We start from the raw sequence: 9488 nt of genomic DNA, 5'->3' as shown, positions 1-9488 counted from the left end.
ATACCAGCTGATCAGGTGGCTATGCGTCTATAGCGCCTCACCTTTCCCCATGTCCCCTATATACATAGACATATCATATACACATATAATATAAGTAACATCCATGAGAGCCCAAATAAAAGCTACGACTTTATCAGAGTGACGTAAGGTCGTGAACCTCCGATTACATTATGGCATCATCCTCATCGCTACGTCTCACCTTGAAGGAACTACTATTACGAGGCTAGACAACAATGAAGAATGGTATCAATGAAATCATAAGCATAGAAATATCTGCATCATAGAGCCATCATTGTCAACCTTATCGTTATGGAACGTATCTCGTAAGAAGTTCTTGAAGTTCTTCCACTTTCATCTTTAGGGATGTAAGAAGGTCATGGGAGTATAGGGAAGAAATTATGAAACAAGAGTCATGCCTTTGAAAGGAGGGGGATAGCCTTACATACTTTTGTATCTCCTTAACGATGACGACTAAGAGCTCTCCTTCCAGGCTCACAATTCTACATACAAAAGGGTTCGTACGAAGATTAGATTGTTGGAAGTATACTTAAGCTTAAACTAAAGCGGCTAAGGCTAACGAAAATTGGGCAGTATTTCCTTTATTTTGACAACTTCTCCTTATCTAATAAAACAACTCCCAAACATCATAACAATGCCCATAATATTATAACACGTAAATTCCCTCGAGTTAGACATTATTTAACTTCCAAATTTACCTCCACGATCCTCCATAACCATAGCTATAATACAACATCATGTTTATCATTCATCTAATACTTCCTCAACATCATTAGCGTCATTCATAACAAGATTATACTCATATTACACCATGAATCACAACTAAACCTATCTTTCTACTCATCATACCCTTATTAGCATACTTAAGCTCATACTCCATACTTGTTTCTAATTCAAGTTCTTCAACTACTCAACACCATCACTAACATGAAATAATCGTAAAACTCACCTTTGATTATGTAGAGATGATCTTTGACGAGAATACTCCACTTGAGAAGAACTCAACTTCAATACCCAAAGAGATTCTAACTTCTATCAACCCTAGAAAGCATCCACACCTTTGATTCTATCAACTTTGGATGTTTGATCCTTGATTCCTCTCTTAGATATATGTTAGTGTGATATTGAGAAAATTCTAGAGGTTTAGAGAAGGTTGGAAAGGTGGAAATGAGAAAAAAAGAAGAAGGGACGTTCATATATAAAAATAAAATTTACTCCGACTCCGAAATGTACGGTGTTCACTATACGGACCGTATAAATTATACGTCCGTATAATGGACCTTATGTTTCTTCCAGAAACTCACCCTTCACTGGAAGGTTTCTACAGTCAGGTATACGGGTCTTATAAAATATACGGTCCGTATATATGACCGTATAATCCACAATTTTTTCGAATTTTGTCCTCATCGCTTCGTTTGATCTCGAATCCTTATGGAACCTTTTTGGTACTTGTTTAAAACTTCCTTAATAATCTAACGAACATTATAACTCTTCCTCAAGACCTCACTAAATATTCGTTAGTTCGATAACCATGAAATCTTCCCCAAACACAACTTATACTTCGCTTCCCTTGATGAACCTAGTTCTACCAAGTCACATAACTTAGGAATCTTGTCAGCGCATCCTCTAAGGTTGCCAAATACACTTTGATAATCGCGAGGGCTTCATGTTCACCTTAAGCTAGCGTTAATCTATTCACGACACAACGACATGAAATTGCCGAGGTGTAACACTCTCCCTCCCCCCCCCCTTAAGAACATTCGTCCTCGAATGTTGAATTCCCTTTCGAATTTCCGTAAATTTTGCGAGTTTCCCGTAATTTGGCGCTACATCCTGTCACAAAGAATCCAAAACAACATCGCCACACAGGGCTACAACATCAACAATAAGAAACATGGCCACACACGACCCAAATGCGATAAACAAAACATTTCATACTTGGGAGCACTGATATTTTATCTTGAGCCTCCTCTGGGGTGGAAATAAATATGGATATTTGGATTTCATAGCTTCCTATGTTTCCCAAGTCATTTCTTCTCTGTTATTATTCTTCCACAACACTTTAACTGAGGCTACCTCTTTGTTTCTAAGTTTTCGCACTTGCCTATCTAATATGGCAATAGGCATTTCTTCATAAGCCAATTTTTCGGTGACTTGAATGTCACTCTAAGTAGCAATTTTGGTGATCTCCAACGCATTTACGGAGCATCGATACATGGAAAACTGGATGGACCGAGTTAAGTTCTGGAGGTAAGTCCAATTCATAAGCCACTTGGCCCACTCTGCGTACAATCTTGTAGGGTCCGATATATCGAGGACTAAGTTTGCCCTTCCTACCAAATCTCATTATACCCTTCATTGGCGACACTTTCAAAAATACCCAGTCATTGACCTGAAATTCCAGATTCCATCGGCGATGGTCCGTATATTGAGTTGTCAACAACCGGTCTCGAATACGCTTAATCTTCTCAACCGCTTGATGGATCAATTCTGGGCCTATTAACGTGTTTCTCCCACTTCAAACCATCCGATGGGTGTCCTACACTTCCTCCCATATAAGTCTTTATAAGGGGCCATCTGAATACTGGCATGGTAACTGTTATTATATGCAAATTCAATAAGTGGTAAATGATCTTCCCAGTTACCTCCAAAGTCCAATGCACAGGCCCGCAACATATCCTCTAACGTTTGAATGGTACGTTCAGCTTGTCCATCGATGTGGGTGGAATGCAGTGCTAAATTTTACTTGAGTGCCCAATCCTTCTTGAAAGGACTTTCAGAATCTGGCGACGCAGTCCCGCAACATCCGAAACACATAGCTTGCTTCGATACCTGAGAATCCCATCTACAGAAATCTCAACTGGTGACTTCTCTTTTTGGGAAAGTGTATCTCTATAATGGTTCAATTTGGAATCCTCATATTGGCACCTTTTTACTACAAGGCTAGAACGAAGCTGTTGCAGGTTAAGCTGCACGTAACTCCGTATTGCTCGAATCCATTAAGCGAACTCTAGACTAGTTGGGGGTGGAGCTCTCACGGGCTAATTCATCTTTTCCACGGAACATCACACCGACCGCCCATGGATTTACGACTAAGAGCATCGGCTACCACATTTGCTTTACCAGGATGGTATAGAATATTTACGTCACAGTCCTTCAATAGCTCTAGCCATCGCCTCTGTCACAAATTCAATTCCTTTTGCTGGAAAATATATTGAAGGCTTCTGTGATCTGTATAGATATCCACATGGACACCGTATAAATAATGCCTCCGTATCTTTAAAGCGTGAATGACCGCAATGCATTCAAGGTCATGGGTCGGATAATTCTTCTCATGTTTTAAGGCAGCTTGCCCGGAAGCATAGGCAATGACCTTACCGTGTTCTTGTACGCAGACACCCCCTAACCCGACACCGAGGCATCACAATACATCACATAACCTTCTAATCCTTCTGGAAGTGTCAAGACTGGGGCTGAAGTCAACCTGTCTTTCAGCTCCTGAAAGCTACGCTCACAAGTATCGGTCCACTGAAATTTGGCGCTTTTTACGCGTTAGCTTCGTCAATGGTCTTCAAACAGAGGAAAACCCTTCCACAAATCTTCCGTAATAGCCCGCCAATCCCAGAAAGCTACGGACTTCTGTAGGCGTTGTAGGCCTTGGCCAAGTCTTCACAGCCTCAATCTTTTGAGTATCGACCCGAATACCATCAGCTGAGATGATATGGCCTAGAAAAGTTACAGAGTTCAACCAGAATTCACATTTTGAGAATTTAGCATATAATTTGCGAGCTCGAAGAATTCCAAGGACAGTACGCAAATGTTCCGCATGCTCTTCCTCTGACTTAGAATATACCAGGATGTCATCGATGAACACAATTATAAATAAATCTAGAAATGGCCTGAACACATCATTCATCAAGTTCATAAACACTGCTGGAGCGTTAGTCAAGCCAAACGACATCACCCGAAATTCATAATGACCATATCTAGTTCTGAAAGCCGTCTTCGGAATATCTTCTTCTTTGACTCTCACTTGATGGTATCCTGACCTCAGATCTATCTCGGAAAATCACTTGGCTCTTTGCAATTGGTCAAATAAATCGTCGATCCTCGGAAGTGGATATTTGTTTTTTATTGTCACCTTATTCAGCGCCTATAATCGATACACATCCTCAAAGATCCATCTTTCTTTCTTACGAATAAGACAAAGCTCCCATAGCGATGAACCGGGCCTAATAAATCCTTCTCGAGCAAATCTTTCAATTGTGCTTTTAGTTCTTTCAATTCTGCAGAAGCCATTCTGTAGGGAGGGATAGATATTGGCTCAGTATCCGACAATACATCGATAGTGAATTCAATCTCCCGTTCTGGTGAAAGACCTGGAAGCTCATCCGGAAAAACATCTAGAAACTCGTTTACTACAGGGAGGGATTGAAGAGTCGGCCGTTTTGCTTCGGTATCATGAACCCGAACTAGATGATAAATATAGACTTTGGCGATCATCTTCCTTGCTTTAAGATAGGAAACGAATGTACCCCTTAGAGATGCGGTATTACCTTTCCACTCTAGGACTGGTTCTCTCGGAAATTGGAACCGAACCACTTTGGCCCTAAAATCTACATTAGCATAGCAGGAAGCTAACCAAATCCATGCCCATAATGACATTGAAATCCAAAGCATTTTCCGGCTCAATTAAATCATGGCATATGTGCCGACCACACACTACAATCACACAATCTTTGTACACTTGTCTGGCTATCACAGGTTCACCAATTGGGGTAGATACCTCGAAAGGTTTAATTAGCTCGGATTTTATCCCAATACGGCCAACGATATAAGGAGTAATATATGACAAAGTAGAACCCGGATCAATCAATGCATATACATCATAAGAAGATACTGCTAGTATACCTGTCACAACATCGGGGGAAGTCTCTAGATCCTGTCGTCCGGCCAATGCATAAATACGGTTTTGGGGACCGCTCGAACTAGAGGCTCCTTCTCTGCCTCTGCCACGGCCCGCTGAAACCTGGGAAGTCTGCCCTACAGGGCGCACGGACGACGAAGAGCCTGCTGCTGAACCCGTGGGCTGGGCCTCATCTCGTCCGCTCCTCAATGGGCAATCACGCATCATATGGCCAACTCGACCGCAGGCATAGCAAGCATCCGAGCCTCGGCGACACTGACCTGATTGTAACTTACCACACTAATTCTAGAATCACCACGATACTGGGAACCTAAAGCTCCCGAACCCTGACTCGGCCCAGAATAGATGGGGCGATCAAACCTCCGGCCCGCAAATCGAGGGGTGCACTAGATGCAGACTGGCCTGAATATCTGGAATATTGTTGCCCCTGGCCTCCTCTATACTCACTACTAGCACCCGCAGATCTAGTCCTCTTACAGTGTCCCCTATCCATGTCTCGCTCACCCCTATGCGGTTGTTGTTGCTCCTCTAGATTCTAGGCATGTGCTTGAATACGCGAGATGTCTATTCCTTCCAGAAGCGACTGTAAAACAATCTTTAAACAAGTGTGACCCTAAGCCCCTCACAAATCGATGTACCCAGTCTCTCATATCTGCTACCATGGCCGGAGCATATCTAGCCAATGAATTAAATCGAAGGCAATATTCTCGGGCACTCATATTCCTTTGCTTGAGATTCAAGAATTTATCGGCGCGAGCCCGACGAACCTCAGGTGGTAAATAATGCCGAATAAAAGCATCCACAAACTCTTGCCATTTTGGGGGAGGTGCATTTTTCCCTCTTGAAGAAATCCAATTGTTATACCATAAAACAGCTACGTCTCGGAGTCTATAAGAAGCCAACTCCACGGACTCGGTATCAGAAGCATGAATGATTCTCAGCGTCCTCAATACCTCATCAATAAAACCCTGCGGGTCTTCATCCGATTTCAACCAGAAAAATTCTGGAGGGTTTAAGCTCATGCAATTACGGGCTCGAGTACTAGTCGCCCTGTCACTTGGACCCGCACTCTGTCGCTGAGCCTGGGTGGCAATTAACTGAGTTAGCAACTGGACTGCATCTCGTAAGTCCTGATTTGGAGCACAGGGAGGAGCTGGGGCCCTCTCATGCTCTTCTTTGGAGGAATAGGTGTGGGAGTGGCATGCAAGGGAGTAGCACTCTGAGCCTCGCTATGTCCCAACTCAGCTGGAGGTTCTCGACTGGTGCCTTCCCTAGCGGCATTTAATATTGCGCGGATTTGCTTCTTCCTTGGCGGCATCGCTGAAATCATAACGCACAATTAGAATAAGAGGAAATCTTACATTATGGCTCTATCACACGATCTATGAAAAAGAAGAACGGTCATTATTCCTAAATGCCCCGCAGCCTCTTGTTTATAAGTGTGGCGCGCTTCACACCCATAAACAAGACTCTACTGGACACGGCTCGTAGACACACCCTAGATTCGAATCGCTTCTCGATGCCACTTTTGTCACGACACGACTAAGGGGCCATGACGGTACTCGGAGCTGACCACTGAGCACCGTTCGTCATACCATTATCCTGCCCACTGAACACGCACATAGTCCCCATGGTGATGCTTATCATTATCTGATCATAAACTCGTTCATCAAAACACGTGCATATATAAGAATAAGCCCTCATGGCAACAAAAGAATGATATACAAAATATACAATGAGGGTCACATAATAGCTACTACCCACACATGAGTATCTACGAGCCTCTAGCTGTGACACTGAAGTCATGAGGATGGGACAGGACCCCGCCATATCCAAGTATATACACAAAAGAATATACTAGAACTGCACCTCCGGAATATGGAAGTGCTCCTGTCCAAGCTAGTCTGGCTCCTAGGAAGCTGGGTCATCTCTCTGTCTACCTATGGGCATGAACACAACGTCCAAAGGAAAAAGGCATCAGTACGAATAATGTACTGAGTACGTAAGGCATGCATATAACATAATAAGGAAACAAGAGAACAAAAGTTAAGAAGATAACCAGTGACTACTTGCCTCTTAAGGCGAAGTCATGCATGCAAGCTTATAAAGTAAATATCATCATATCATATATTGCTGCGGAACGTGCAGCCCGATCCATATATCATCATGTATCAATATATTGCCGCGGAACGAACGGCCTGATCCATTACCCATATATCCTGCGTCCGGGCATCCTGCGTTCGGGATGATATCATAAAATACCGAACTCGACTGGTGGCTATGCGTCTATAAAGCCTCACCTTTCCCTAGGTCCCCTATATACATATACATATCATATACACATATAATATAAGTAGCATGCATGAGAGCCTAAATAAAAGCTACGACTTTATCGAAGTGACGTAAGGTCGTGAACCTCCGATTACATTATGGTATCATCCTCATCGCTACGTCTCACCTTGAAGGAACTAATATTATGAGGCGAACAATGAAGAATGGTATCAATGAAATCATAAGCATAGAAATATCTGCATCATGAAGCCATCATTGTCAACCTTATCGCTATGGAACATATCTCGTAAGAAGTTCTTGAAGTTCTTCCACTTTCATCTTTAGGGATGTAAGAAGGTCATGGGAGTATAGGGAAGAAATTATGAAATAAGATTCATGCCTTTGAAAGGAGGGGGATAGCCTTACATACCTTTATATCTCCTTAAAAATGTCGACTAAGAGCTCTCCTTCCGGGCTCACAATTCTACATACAAAAGGGTTCGTACGAAGATTAGATTGTTGGAAGTATACTTAAGCTTAAACTAAAGCGGCTAAGGCTAACGAAAATTGGGCAACATTTCCTCTGTTTTGACAACTTCTCCTTATATAATAAAACAACTCCTAAACATCATAACAATGCCCATAATGTTATAACATGTAAATTCCCTCGAGTTAGACATTATTTAACTTCCAAATTTACCTCCACGATCCTCCATAACCATAGCTATAATACAACATCATGTTTATCATTCATCTAATACTTCCTCAACATCATTAGTCATTCATAACAAGATTATACTCATATTACACCATGAATCACAACTAAACCTATCTTTCTACTCATCATACCCTTATTAGCATACTTAAGCTCATACTCCATACTTGTTTCTAATTCAAGTTCTTCAACTACTCAACACCATCCTAACATGAAATAATCGTAAAACTCACCTTTGATTATGTAGAAATGATCTTTGGATGAGAATACTCCACTTGAGAAGAACTCAACTTCAATACCCAAAGAGATTCTTAACTTCTATCAACCCTAGAAAGCATCCACACCTTTGATTCTATCAACTTTGGATGTTTGATCCTTGGTTCCTCTCTTAGATATGTGTTAGTGTGATATTGAGAAAATTCTAGAGGTTTAGAGAAGGTTGGAAAGGTGGAAATGAGAAAAAAGAAGAAGGGACGTTCATATATAAAAAATAAAATTCGGACCCGACCCGAAATGTACGGTCTACTATACGGACCGTATAAATTATACGGTCTGTATAATGGACCTTATGTTTCTTCCAGAAACTCACCCTTCACTGGAAGGGTTCTATAGTAAAGTAAACGGGCCTTATAAAATATACGGTCCGTATATAAGACCGTATAATCCACAATTTTTCTGAATTTCGTCCTTGTCGCTTCGTTTGATCTCGAATCCTTATGGAACCTTTTTGGTACTTGTTTAACACTTCCTTAATAATCTAACGAACATTATAACTCGTCCTCAAGACCTTACTAAATATTCGTTAGTTCGATAACCATGAAATCTTCCCCAAACACAACTCATACTTCGCTTCCCTTGACGAACCTAGTTCCACCAAGTCACTTAACTTAGAAATCTTGTCATGCATCCTCTAAGGTTGCCAAATACACTTTTATAATCGGGAGGGCTTCATGTTCGCCTTAAGCTTGCGTTAATCTATTCACGACATGAAATTGCCGAGGTGTAACAGCGGAATTATGCATGCTCGCCTTACCGTTTAAAGCATATCATACATACATACATAAATTGTAATAACATCATTAGCCCGCGTCCGGGGTAATCATCTCATGCCGCCCACTAGTGGTGTCATGTCCGGCCAAATAGGCACGGTGTTATCATTATCCATAAGCCGCCCACGGAAGTGGTGTCATGTCTGGCCAACGAGGCTTGGTGTATCATTATTATAACATCAAGCATGCATGCGAGCTCAAGTAAAAGCTTTAGCGCTATTGGAGTGACGTAAGGTCGGGAACCTCCGATTACATTATGGAACATCATTATCGCCATGCCTTGCCTTGAAAGAACTAGTATCATGAGGTGAATCAACAACAAGGAATAACATCAATGAAATCATAAGCATAGAAACGTCAGGCTTATGAAAGCATAAGTATCATCATCACTATCATAAAACATATCTCGTAAAGCTCTTAAGGATCTTTTAACTTTCACCTTAGGGATGTGTTAAGGTCATGGGGTATAGGAAAGAGATTATAGTACGTTAAAATTCCTTTTAAAGAA

This window comes from Lycium ferocissimum, chromosome 11 (assembly GCF_029784015.1).
Source record: "Lycium ferocissimum isolate CSIRO_LF1 chromosome 11, AGI_CSIRO_Lferr_CH_V1, whole genome shotgun sequence".
NCBI classification, from domain to species: Eukaryota; Viridiplantae; Streptophyta; class Magnoliopsida; order Solanales; family Solanaceae; genus Lycium; species Lycium ferocissimum.
This window is presented reverse-complemented; position numbering follows the sequence as displayed.